The sequence below is a fragment of the Triturus cristatus genome, chromosome 8 (assembly GCF_964204655.1).
Source record: "Triturus cristatus chromosome 8, aTriCri1.1, whole genome shotgun sequence".
NCBI lineage: Eukaryota > Metazoa > Chordata > Amphibia > Caudata > Salamandridae > Triturus > Triturus cristatus.
The window spans coordinates 39,812,702-39,826,246 of NC_140591.1; positions in this window are offsets into that span (position 1 = coordinate 39,812,702).

The window sequence follows — 13,545 nt, forward strand, 5'->3', positions numbered from 1 at the left end:
AAGAAGGAGGGTTAGTGGCAGCACAATGGCTATGATGGGCAAGAAGGAGGGTGCAGGGGCATGCACAAAGGACCATGGAGGATAGAAGGGAGGGTCAGGACCTGGGCACAGACAAGAGAGTTCAGGGGAAGGGGCCTCACAACAGACCGCATGGGGCAGGCAGGAGGAGCAGTTGCAGCACAACAGGACCAGGGAGGGCAGAAGGGTGTGGTAGTAAAATGGACCATGGAGGACAGGAGGAAGGGGATAGGGGCATGGCATGTGGACAGGCAGGATGGAGGTGGCAGGGACAGGTTACAGTCATCTGACAATGCTAGGCAGGTGGGAGGGAAGTGGCAGCTCAACAGAACACTCAGAGTAGATAGGAGTGGCAGGTCCATGGAACATGGTGGGCAAAAAGGATGGAGCAGGGGCATGCACAAAGACATCGGAGGGCAGGGGGAAGGAGAATAGGGGCAGCAAGCTAAGCACAGAGGCTAAGCAGGAGGTCAATGATGGGCCATAGAATTGGGCAATGGAGGGCAGGAGGAGTGGACTGGTACATCATGCTAAATGGAGGGCAGTGGCAGCACATCAGACCATGCATGGCAGGAGGGAGTAGGCTAGTCCATGGATTCAGACAACAGAGGATAGGGAGGAGGTGGATGGGGCAGCAAGCTGACGGTTCAGAGAAGGTGGGTATTAGGAACTTTATTGTTTTTAAAATGTGTGTCTGTGCGAACTAATTAAAATATGAACAAGTATGCAGCATAATCTCACTTTTATTCAGGAGGAAGAGGACGTTTGTGACTGTGACTCCGGGCTCACTTGGCAGAAACACCCCCTGACCCTCCACCCCCCATCGCAAAATGTAATGTCCGTGAAAAGGGTAGGTGGACGCAGTGTTATATAGAACATAGCCCTGAGAGCACGATTGAAAATGAAAACTAGATATAGTATATGGTATAAACTATGCACCAAAAAGTGTGATATAAGATGAACCGGGGCGTGAAATATAATATGCAATACATTGTGCGCAATGACAGATTCATTGGAGAGCGCGAGATAGCACATGGACAAGCTCGTGCTATGCGATATGCGCCTTGGAGTGTAATATGCACAGGGCAGTGTTGTGTAACCTAACTAGTCTCTAAAGTTGTAATATAAAATATGTGCTGGGGAGTGTAACGTTGCATATGCACTGTGACAAAGATATGGATCCCAGATTGTAATATGTATGGCATAGCACTGTGCGTTATAACATAGGCATCGAGGAAGGCACGTTAGATGGGGCAATATAACCCGTGCGAAGGCAAGTGTGGCACGACATATTCACGGGGTGGTGTTACAGTGCACATGGGCTAGAGAGTGTCATAGCATACGCACTAGCTGGTGGAATACAACACAGAGGTGTGAGGCACTCGGCGTGACTCTCAAGTGAGGTTCGTCTCCTTTCCAGAGAGTAAAATAAAAAGTATTACACATCCGGCGGTGGATGTGTGTTTTATTAACCGTGAGGGGGGTTTCTTGCATAGTTTGGTCGAATTTTTATTGAATCCCCTTTGAATGGCTTGGTGTGCGTGTATATTAAATGTTCCCGTCAATAGCTACCCATGTTTGTATAAATAAACGTCAAGGGTGTCTACTTGGAGAGTACCCACCGGCGGGGGCGCCAGGATTAGGCACGGTAGGGCGTCAGACACGTCAGAGCTTCACTAGCGGTGTAAATACATTCCATGTGGATTCATTCTATGCATAGTTGCCTTTTAATGATTATCACGCAAATCGTCATGGTGATAGGTACATACGGTTTGTCCAGCATGTCCTAAGTGTTTCTATAAATATATATTTTTTTAAAATAATAAAAAACAAAGGCCGGCCCCGGGGGATGGGGTCCCCGGGGCCATAAGTGGCCTGAGGAGGGGGGCAACGCAGCCCCCTCCTAAACAATAAAAAAAAAAAAGGCCATGACCTGGGGGTTGGGATCCCCAGGGCCGATTAAGGCCTTGGGAGGGCCAAATTTATTTTTTTTAAACAAAAAAATTAGGGTGCAGGCCCTGGGGGATGGGGTCCCCAGGGCCAGTAAATTAGAAAAAGAAGGGGGGCCACACAGCCCTCCTTCTTAAAAAAATAAAATAAATAAAAGACCGGCATCGCGCCGGAGGCCACGCCCCCTCCTAGCAGCACTCTGCAAACGCACCCCCTGGCCAGTTGTAAGTTGGGGAATTAATTCCCCTTCAATACTGAGGGTCCCTGAGGGCCAACTAGCTCAACAGGTATCTCCAGTATGCGCTAGAGAGCTGCATTGCAGACAGGTGTTCTGAGGCTACGCCCCTTTTTACACCTCTATGCAACGCAGCTCTGTGGCGCTTACTGGAGGTACCTAGTGGGCTAGTTTGACCCTAGGGACCCTTATGATTCAAGGGGACTTAATCTCTCAACTTAGAACGGCCACAGGGCGCGTTTACACAGTGGTGAAGGGAGGGGACGGGGCCTGAGGTGACATGTGCAAACACGCCCTGTGGCACGTTTTAAGTTGGGGAAATAATTCCCTTTCAATCCTGAGGGACCCTGGGGGCCAACTAGCCCACCAGGGGCTTCCAGTAAGCGCCACTGCTCTGCGTTACAGAGGTGGTCTAGGCCGTGCCCCTTTTTACATCTCTCTGCAACGCAGCTCTGTGGCGCTTACTGGAGGTACCTAGTGGTCTAGTTGGACCCTAGGGATCCTCAGGATTCAAGGGGACTTAATCTCCCAACTTAAAAAACGGCCACAGGGCGTGTTTAAACAGTGGGGAAGGGAGTGGACGGGGCCTGAGTTAACGTGTGCAAACAAGCCCTGTGGCGCGTTTTAAGTTGGGGAAAAAATTCCCCTTCAATCCTGAGGGACCCTGGGGGCCAACTAGCCCAACAGGTGCTTCCAGTAAGCGCCACTGCGCTGCGTTACAGAGGTGGTCTAGGCCGTGCCCCTTTTTACATCTCTCTGCAACGCAGCTCTGTGGCGCTTACTGGAGGTACCTAGTGGTCTAGTTGGACCCTAGGGACCCTCAGGATTCAAGGGGACTTAATCTCCCAACTTAAAACGGCCACAGGGCGTGTTTACACAGTGGGGAAGTGAGGGGACGGGGCCTGAGGTGACGTGTGCAAACACCCCCTGTGGCGCGTTTTAAGAGGTAGTTTTAATCACCTGCCCTATTATATACTAGGGGTTTACAGAGGAGGTCATGCTGATCACAGGGGGACCCCAACGCATAGTGTTCCCTAGTGTATGTAGGTGTTTTCACTGTATTCTGAGTGTCTTTTAACATAGCACTGGCTCTAGGACTGGTTAGTCAGACTCAGTTAACACCAGTATCCGTCTGAAAAAGTTGAGGGTACAGGATGATTTTGCAACAAGGATTCTTTCTGTTCTTCTGTTTGTTCTTTCTGCACGTTATCCTTCTTCCTGCACATTTCTTCGTCTTTAAGGACTTCTGTTGCTTCTTTCTGCATTTCTTTTTTTTCTTTCTGTGCGTTTTTTCTTCTTTCTTCACATGTCCTATCTCTGTAGGCATAGTTGGAAATTAGCATTTAAAAAACCTTTGAAATTAACAGAAAAAACCATAGGTTTCAGGCACGTTATAGTTAGGAATTAGCATTTAAAAAACCTCAGAAATTCACTGAAAAAACCATAGGTTTCAGGGGTGTTATAGTTAGCTGGACTTTTCACTTGTACAAAACCATTGAAATTCCCCCGTTATAGTTAGTTCAGCTAACTATAACTCGCGCGCCCGCAATGCACTGCTGATGACGTCACATATTACATCACTCATGACATGGTCAGTGACATCACTCATGACATCACTGACATCTCAAATGACATCACTGATGACATCATCCAGTGAATGTGTGTTTTTCAGAAAATTACATATGTTTTATATATGTATATCTCAAGGTCGATGTAAGAATAAATGGGTATATAAGTGTCTAAATGGATGATTTGTTTTTGGAAAATTGATTGTATAACTGACTGATTAAGTGTATCTTAGTGAATACATGGCTTAGTGAGTAATGTTTACATATGTAAATATCTGTATCAGTCTCTCACTTTGTGTATAAGTGGCTGCATGGGTTGGTGAGTAGCTAAATGAGTGTCTATATAGGTTATTAGTTGGTTTTCTGAGTATCAGTATGAGTGTCTGAGTGTCTGTATGGTTCGGTGGGGGGTATTACGTAGTGCATAAGTGCATGAATGAGTGACTCACTGTTTGTATGTGTTGAAGACAGCATGTGTGCAGGACTGTATGGGTGGATGAATGTGTGCATGGGTGTGTTAGTGAGTGAATGACTGTCTCAATAGTGTCTTTGAGGAACTACATATGTTTTAAACTAGTATATGTGACTATTGGTGTATATAAGTGAGTATATGTGAGAGTGAGAGATTGAAAGAGTTCCTGTATGAATAGGTATGTGTTTCTATAAGTGATTGTTTAAAAGACTAAGTATGTGTAAGTTTCTGTAGAAGTAAGTGTGGTGGTGTGTGTATAACTGTATATGCAAGTAAATGGATGTTTGATTCTTTATTAGCATGAGTGACTATGTGTGTGAGTAACTCTATTGTTGAGTGGCGTTGTGTAACAGGATGTATAGGTGTATGAGTACATGTATGAGTGACTGTATAGGACTGTTGGTGAATGAGTGGATGTGTATGTGGATCTTAGAATTACTGAATAGGTTGTTGTAACTGATATTGGTATGTCTATTGTTTTGAAAATTTTAGTTTCTATTTTTGAATGTGTGTATCAAAGGTTATATTAGGGGGAGAGGAGGTCTGCCACTCTATCACAAAGATGATGTCATCAGTGATGTTATTTGAGATGTCAAGAGTGATGTCATGAGTGATGTCACTGACCATGTCATGAGTGATGTAATATGTGACGTCATCAACAGTGCATTGCGGGCGCGTGAGTTATAGTTAGCTGAACTAACTATAACGGGGGAATTTCAATGGGTTTGTACGAGTGAAAAGTCCAGCTAACTATAACGCCCCTGAAACCTATGGTTTTTTCAGTGTATGTATATATATATATATATATATATATATATATATATATATATTCACTTAAAAAACCATAGGTTTCACACATGTTATAGTTAGGTGGATATTTCACTCGTAAAAAACCAATGAAATTCCCCCGTTATAGTTAGTTCAGATAACTATAACTCGCGCGCCCGCAATCCTGCTCATGATGTCACATATTACATCACTCATGACATGGTCAGTGGCATCACTCATGACATCACTGATGACATCATCCTTGTGATAGAGTGGCGGTCGCGCGAGTTATAGTTATCTGAACTAACTATAACGGGGGAATTTCATTGGTTTTTTACGAGTGCGCGCACCCCCGTGATTTAAAAAAAAGGCTAGGGGGTCAGGAACTCTCTACCCTGCCCCCTTTTCACGTTCGCCACCTTCCCTTTTCACTCTCGCACTGAAAACAAACAAAATGGCGGCCGACACTTCCTGATTTCGACCTATTCGAACGTTGACTAACATGTAACCACCAATCAGAATTACGCTCGCGCACGTTAGGATGCTCGCACGGTGCACGCACCCCGCGCGCACCCTGCGCGCGTACAGATATATATATTGATTTAAATGGTATTTTCTCTGGAAATACTGAACAGATTTACACCAAACCTGCAAAAGGCACTTCATGGACCTTATGGCTACCTCACTGCCAAATTTCACATATTTCTTTTCAGCCGTTTGGGCTGTAGCTGCGACTAAAGTCCCTATGGAAAAATCCATGGGGAAAACGTGTTTTGGGACCCCCCCTTTTTCTCTGCCCCCACTTGACGAATCACCCCGAGACTTTCAGGGTAGGAGCTGAACGGAGCGCCCCATTAGTTTTGAAAATTTCACGAGGATTCGCCAATCGGCGCCAAAGTTATTCAAAATAGAATTTTGAGATTTCCTATGGAAACTCGGTCCTAACTCGGCATTTCTTGCCCCAAGTTTTGGCAAGTTTCTTCATATATATATATATATATATATATATATATATTACAAAGTTTATCCGAAGATCGAAAGAGCACTACACAGCAGGACGCTTTTCAAAAGCTTTAATCTGATTGCAGGAGCAAGTACTGGTAAAAGATGTTCAGATTTCATGATGCCTAACGCGTTTCGAGTCTCCTGACTCTTGATCACAGGCAGAATGGCGGCATTACGGAGCAGCAGCAGTTTCCGGTGATTAAATCCCCTTGGTGGGATCTCGCAGGTGAGTTTATCACTTCATGCACTCTGGGCATTGTAGTGCTGCTTTTCTTTCGTTTTTACCCTCTGGTGGGTTTGTTCCGTTTATTGCCACATTTCTTCATTTTAAAACTCCCTCTGGTGGGCTTCTGTCATCTTGAACCAGCTTAATTTTGTAGTGCCACTGTGACCGCAACTGGGACTTCGAACGGTTCTGTGCCCCAACGGCTCCATATTTTATTTCAATGGCTGTGCTTGCTTTCACGGCGGGACAGCCGTTAACATATTACAAAGTTTATCCGAAGATCGAAAGAGCACTACACAGCAGGACGCTTTTCAAAAGCTTTAATCTGATTGCAGGAGCAAGTACTGGTAAAAGATGTTCAGATTTCATGATGCCTAACGCGAAAGAAAGAAAAGCAGCACTACAATGCCCAGAGTGCATGAAGTGATAAACTCACCTGCGAGATCCCACCAAGGGGATTTAATCACCGGAAACTGCTGCTGCTCCGTAATGCCGCCATTCTGCCTGTGATCAAGAGTCAGGAGACTCGAAACGCGTTAGGCATCATGAAATCTGAACATCTTTTACCAGTACTTGCTCCTGCAATCAGATTATAGCTTTTGAAAAGCGTCCTGCTGTGTAGTGCTCTTTCGATCTTCGGATAAACTTTGTAATATGTTAACGGCTGTCCCGCCGTGAAAGCAAGCACAGCCATTGAAATAAAATATGGAGCCGTTGGGGCACAGAACCGTTCGAAGTCCCAGTTGCGGTCACAGTGGCACTACAAAATTAAGCTGGTTCAAGATGACAGAAGCCCACCAGAGGGAGTTTTAAAATGAAGAAATGTGGCAATAAACGGAACAAACCCACCAGAGGGTAAAAACGAAAGAAAAGCAGCACTACAATGCCCAGAGTGCATGAAGTGATAAACTCACCTGCGAGATCCCACCAAGGGGATTTAATCACCGGAAACTGCTGCTGCTCCGTAATGCCGCCATTCTGCCTGTGATCAAGAGTCAGGAGACTCGAAACGCGTTAGGCATCATGAAATCTGAACATCTTTTACCAGTACTTGCTCCTGCAATCAGATTAAAGCTTTTGAAAAGCGTCCTGCTGTGTAGTGCTCTTTCGATCTTCGGATAAACTTTGTAATATATATATATATATATATATATATATATATATATATATATATATATTACCTACTGGCGGTCGCCAGTAGGTAGTTATAGTTAGGACCACGTTTCCATAGGAAATCCGCAACATTCTATTTTGAATAACTTTGGCGCCGGTCGACGAATCCTCGCGAATTTTTCAAAATAGGTGGGGCGCTACTCTCCGCTCCTACCCTGAAAGTCTCGGGGGGATTCGTCAAGCGGGGGCTGAGATAAAAGGGGGGTCCCAAAACGCGTTTTTCCCATGCATTTTTCCATAGGACCTTTAGACAGGGCTACAGCCCGAACGGCTGAACAGAATTACTTGAAATTTGGCAGAGAGGTAGTCCTCAGGTCAAGGAAGTGCCTTTTGTAGGTTTGGTGTAAATCTGTTCAGTAGATTCTGAGAAAATAGCCTTTAAATCAATATATATATCTGAGCCAGCTTACGGTGCGCTTACGGTACGCTTACCGTACGCGTACGGTGGCGGGCGCGAGCGCGATTCTGATTGGCTCTTAGATCTTAGTAAACATTCGAATCGGCCGAAACCAGGAAGCGGCGGCCGCCATTTTCTCTCTCGCACTGAGAGTGATGATGAAAATACAAAGCACAAAAGCATGTAAAGGGGCTGTTTAGACAGCTCCCACACACATAGCCATGTTGAGGGAGTCCCCAAAGATCCCCCAAGGCCAAAAACTGATTTTTTTTTTCCGCTAATTTCGCCGATTACGCTTACCGTACGCGTACGGTAAATAATTATATAAAAAAAAAATTATCCACACTCTCCCCACCCCGTGTGCATGGCTTCTAACAGCTGAGATAAACTATAATATTTTAAAAAAAGAAAAAATTTAAAAAAAATTATCCACACTCTGTCCACCCCGTGTGCAAATGGTGCCCGAAGGGCACCATTTGTGCATGGCTTATAAAAATTACGAAAAATTAAAATATTACCTTTCAAAACGAAGTGCATCATATGTCCTCCATGTGCGCACGGTGCGCGAAGCGCATCGTGCGTACATGGCCCATCTAGCGTAACGTGGGCACGCGGTGCGCGTAGCGCACCGCGTGCCCACCGTGCGTGCACGGCACTAACTGCATAAAGTGGGCGCGCGGTGCGCGAAGCGCACCGCGTGCTTACTGTACGCGCACGGTGCGCGAAGCGCACCGTGCGCGCACGGAACGAACTGCGTTAAGTGGGCGCGCACGCCACGAATGGCGTAAAGTAACTTAGCATTTAAAAAACCGTACAAATTCACTGAAAAAACCATAGGTTTCACACATGTTATAGTTAGGAATTAGCATTTAAAAAACCTTGCAAATTCACTGAAAAAACCATAGGTTTCACACATGTTATAGTTAGCGGAAATTTTACTGATAAAAAACCAATGAAATTCCCCCGTTATAGTTAGTGCAGGCAACTATAACTCACGCGACCGCAATCTTCTGCTGATGACATATGTGTCTTTATGAAAAAAAAATATTTGTAATATATGTATAGCTAAAAATGTATGGAAGAAGACATGGGCAAATAAGTGTCTAAATACAGTATTAGCATCAGCAGAGGATTGCGGTCGCGTGAGTTATAGTTGCCTGCACTAACTATAACGGGGGAATTTCATTGGTTTTTTATCAGTAAAATTTCCGCTAACTATAACATGTGTGAAACCTATGGTTTTAACAGTGAATATATATATATATGAAGAAACTTGCCAAAACTTGGGGCAAGAAATGAAATTTTCAATATTACTAAATAAGTTAACATAAGGGGCCATGACTGTGATATTTACAGGAAATTGGACATCAATATAATGGTGGCTTTAATCGATAAAGGTTATGAAAAGTCAGAATTTGACAAATAAGTGTATTTCTGACCAATTTGCTTTGTTCTATTTACGAATATATTTTTAATAGAATGAATTTAGGAACGTGAATGGCATTGTGTAATGGGTTTATATAACAGAACGATGCATATTAACTAGGTCAAAATGGCCGCTTCAGCAATGTTGATTTACATGATGTATTGTAAAGTCCCTTGTTTATGTTGCTAGATAACCCTTTGGACGAATGATAAAGCTTGTTATTTAACCCCTTCGCTGCCAGGCCTTTTCCCCCTCCTGTGCCAAGCCTTTTCCCCCTCCTGTGCCAAGCCTTTTTTTGGCTATTTGGGGAAGTGCGCGATGAGGCCCCTGTAACTTTTTGACCACATAAGGTTTCCACGCCAAATTTGCGTCCTTTTCTTCCAACATCATGGGGATTCTAAAGGTACTCAGGGTTTGTGGATTCTCCTAGAGGGGTCACAGAAATAAGCCAAAATATAGCAACATTTTGTTTTTTTTCGGAAAAATTGGAAAAACGGGCTGCAAATGAAAGCATCTGGGTTTTTCCCTGCAAATGTTATCAAAAAAGGGTTTATGGGGTTGAAATCACCATTTTCCCAGCTTTTCGGGGATACCAGACTTTTGACAGAAACCCAACATTTTTTACACAGTTTTGGCATTTTTCTGGGACATAGCCTGTTTTTGCTATTTTTTGTGCTTTTGACCTCCTTCCAGCTAATGGCAGAAATGGGTACAAAAGCAATAATTGATCCTGGAAAGCTATACATTTTCGAAAAGAAGACAAAATTCTGAATTCAGCAAGGGGTCATATGTGTAGATCCATCAAGGTTTTTTTTATAGAAACAAACAGTTAAATATAGGATAAATTGAAAATTAGTTGAAAAAAACAGCCTTTTGTGTCAACGTTTTCACCTGTAACTTCTTCTAATTATGACAACTCTTTGAAAGCAATATACCGTTGCATCTGCTGGACATTACTGGTTGTGGGGATATATAGGACTTGTAGGTTCACCAAGAACCCGACGAACCCACAGCCAAAAACTGAGCAGTAACTTGCAATGGTTTTTTATTATGTACCGGGTATATAGTAATTTTTCCGTAAAAAAGTGTACATGGAAAAATCTGTATGAAAGACACCTATGTATTTCTGAAATGGGAACAAAATATAGAGTTTAGAAACAGTAGATATTTGCACATTTCTGAAATTGGGAATACTCATACTAGCATGAGAATTATCAGTCATTTTTTAGAATGACTTCTTTTTTACACTATCTTTCATTTGGAAGGCAGAAATGCATCGAAAGTCAATAGATGATAACAGTTCCTTTACAAATCTGAATTACCCTAAGTCTCCCGATAAAAATGGTACCTCACTTGTGTGGGTAGGTATAGTGCCCACGACAGGAAACGGCGCAAAACGCAACGTGGTCACAACTCAATATCGCAGTGAAAATTTACCCTTTTTTTGCAAAGTGCCTAGCTCTAGTTTTTGAACCCTAGCTCTGCGGGCACCTTGGGAAACCTAGCAAACCTATACATTTTTGAAAACTAGACACCCATGGGGAATCCAGGATGGGGTGACTTGACTGCCTCCAACCAGGTTCTGTTACCCAGAATCCCTTGCAAACCTAAAAAATTGTCCAAAAAAACACATTTTCCCCACATTTCTGTCGTGGAAAGTTCCGGAATCTGCGTGGATCCACAAATTTCTACCCACTCCGCGTTCCCCAAAGTCTTACGAGAAAAACGGTACCTCACTTGTGTGGGTCGGCCTAGTGCCCGCGACAGGAAACGGCGCAAAACGCAACGTGGTCACACCTCAATTTCGCAGTGAAAAATGACCCTTTTTTGGCAAAATGACTAGCTGTAGTTTTTGAACCCTAGCTCTGCGGGCACCTTGGGAAACCTAGCAAACCTATACATTTTTGAAAACTAGACACCAAGGGGAATCCAGGATGGGGTGACTTGACTGCCTCCCACCAGGTTCTGTTACCCAGAATCCCTTGCAAGCCTAAAAAAATGTCCAAAAAAACACATTTTCCCCACATTTCTGTCGTGGAAAGTTCCGGAATCTGCGTGGATCCACAAATTTCCACCCACCCCACGTTCCCCAAAATCTTACGAGAAAAACGGTACCTCACTTGTGTGGGTCGGCCTAGTGCCCGCGACAGGAAACGGCGCAATACGTAGTGAGGCGACATCAAAATGGCCTATCGCAAAACCACCTGGTTTTGCAGGGGGGGGGGGTCACTGGGGTTTTTGGCCCGGTGCTCGGCGGCCATCTAGGGAAACCTACCAAACCCATGCATTTCTGAAAACTAGACACCCGGCGGCTTCCAGGAAGGTATGGCTTGCGTGGATCCCCCAACCTTTCCTTACCCAGAATCCCCTGCAAACCTCAATTTTAGCTGAACAAATCACTTTTTTCACACATTTTGGTGTGGGAAAGTTGTGACATCACCGGGCTCACACAAATTTACCACCAGTAAAGGTAGTTGGGCCTCCCACACAAGTGAGGACCCATTTTTACCGGGAGACCTGGGGGAACGCTGGGTGGTGGTAAATTTGTGTGAGCCCGGTGATGCCATAACTTTCCCACACCAAAATGTGTGAAAAAAGTGATTTTTTCAGCTTAAATTGAGGTTTGCAGGGGATTCTGGGTAAGGAAACGTTGGGGATCAACGCAAGCCATACCTCCCTGGAAGCCGCCGGGTGTCTAGTTTTCAGAAATGCGTGGGTTTGGTAGGTTTCCCTAGATGGCCGGCGAGCACCGGGCCAAAAACCCAAGTGACCCCCCTTGCAAAACCAGGTGGTTTTGCGATAGGCCATTTTGATGTCGCCTCACTACGTTTTGGGCCCTTGCCTGCCGCGGGTACTTGGGCCTCCCACACAAGTGAGGCACCATTTTTACCGGAAGACCTGGGGAAACACTGGGTGGTGGTAAATTTGTGTGAGCCCGGGGATGCCACAACTTTCCCACACCAAATTGTGTGAAAAAAGTGATTTTTTTCAGCTAAAATTGAGGTTTGCAGGGGATTCTGGGTAAGGAAACGTTGGGGGATCCACACAAGCCATACCTCCCTGAAAGTCGCCGGGTGTCTAGTTTTCAGAAATGCATGGGTTTGGTAGGTTTCCCTAGATGGCCGCCGAGCACCAGGCCAAAAACCCAGGTGACCCCCCATGCGAAACCAGGTGGTTTTGAGATAGGCCATTTTGATGTCGCCTCACTACGTTTTCGGCCCTTGCCTGTCGCGGGTACTTGGGCCTCATATATACTCCAAAACAATACCACTCACTTGCCAGAGGCAGCTAAACTACTCACCACCACCTACTCTGTACAGACACAGTATGGATCAACAATATCCCACTAAAAAAGAAAGAGAAAAGCAAGACTATGCAAAACACATCACAAAGAATTTCATGCTCAAACCACTAACTAAATATGCCACCATTATGACATCACTTACAAAAAAATTCATTCAGACATTAAAATATTACTCATTTGGAGTAAATTCAACAAAAAAAAAATTCTAACCAAAACAATGCAACTACACAAAACTGCAGAACAACCACTGTCGAAACCGGAAACAGGAATCAAAAGCTTTAGACTAGAATAAAAAGGAGAAAAAAACGTTGTCACATATGCATATAATGCTCTAGACCATCACGTACTGCGCAAAATTTATTACTTGAACCTCCCACTTTCAAGAAGGAAAGATCGATGGCCCAATCCTTTACAAGCAACGCGGCGAAAATCTGAGACTCCGCCTCAGCTCCGGACCACCCCCTCCCTCTTCCCAGTCCTTCAAAACTGACCTCAAAGTTCTCCTCCTGCAAAGACACTTCCAAACTTAATTCACACCCTCTCTATTGTCTGAAGGAAGTCTTTACATTATAGGAAATTCTGTTCTCCATGCCCGTAGAAGTGCCTTCCCAGTGTGTTCCTGTGTTTTGCGTGTCTGCCATTTATTGCACTTTTATACCTCTACTTGTACTTTGTACTCTTTTGTCACTTGCACACATGTCACTTTTCCTCTTGTAACGTATTGTTTGCTACCTCTTGTATTTTGTTTGCTTTTGATACATGCACAATTACCACCATTGCCTCGCGTAACATAAGGTTTGCTCTTGTTTTCAGAGTGTCTGCCATTTATTGCAGTATTTTACCTCATGTGACATCCATCAGAGAGCTGCGTGAATAATTACCTGGTAATCCCCTCATCACAATGCAAACACCCACCCGAAATAGGTACCCAGTGAGGTCACACCGTTCGCATCGCCCTAACCTGCTCAAGGTTCATGTGACCTCAGTGACAGTCACAGCGACT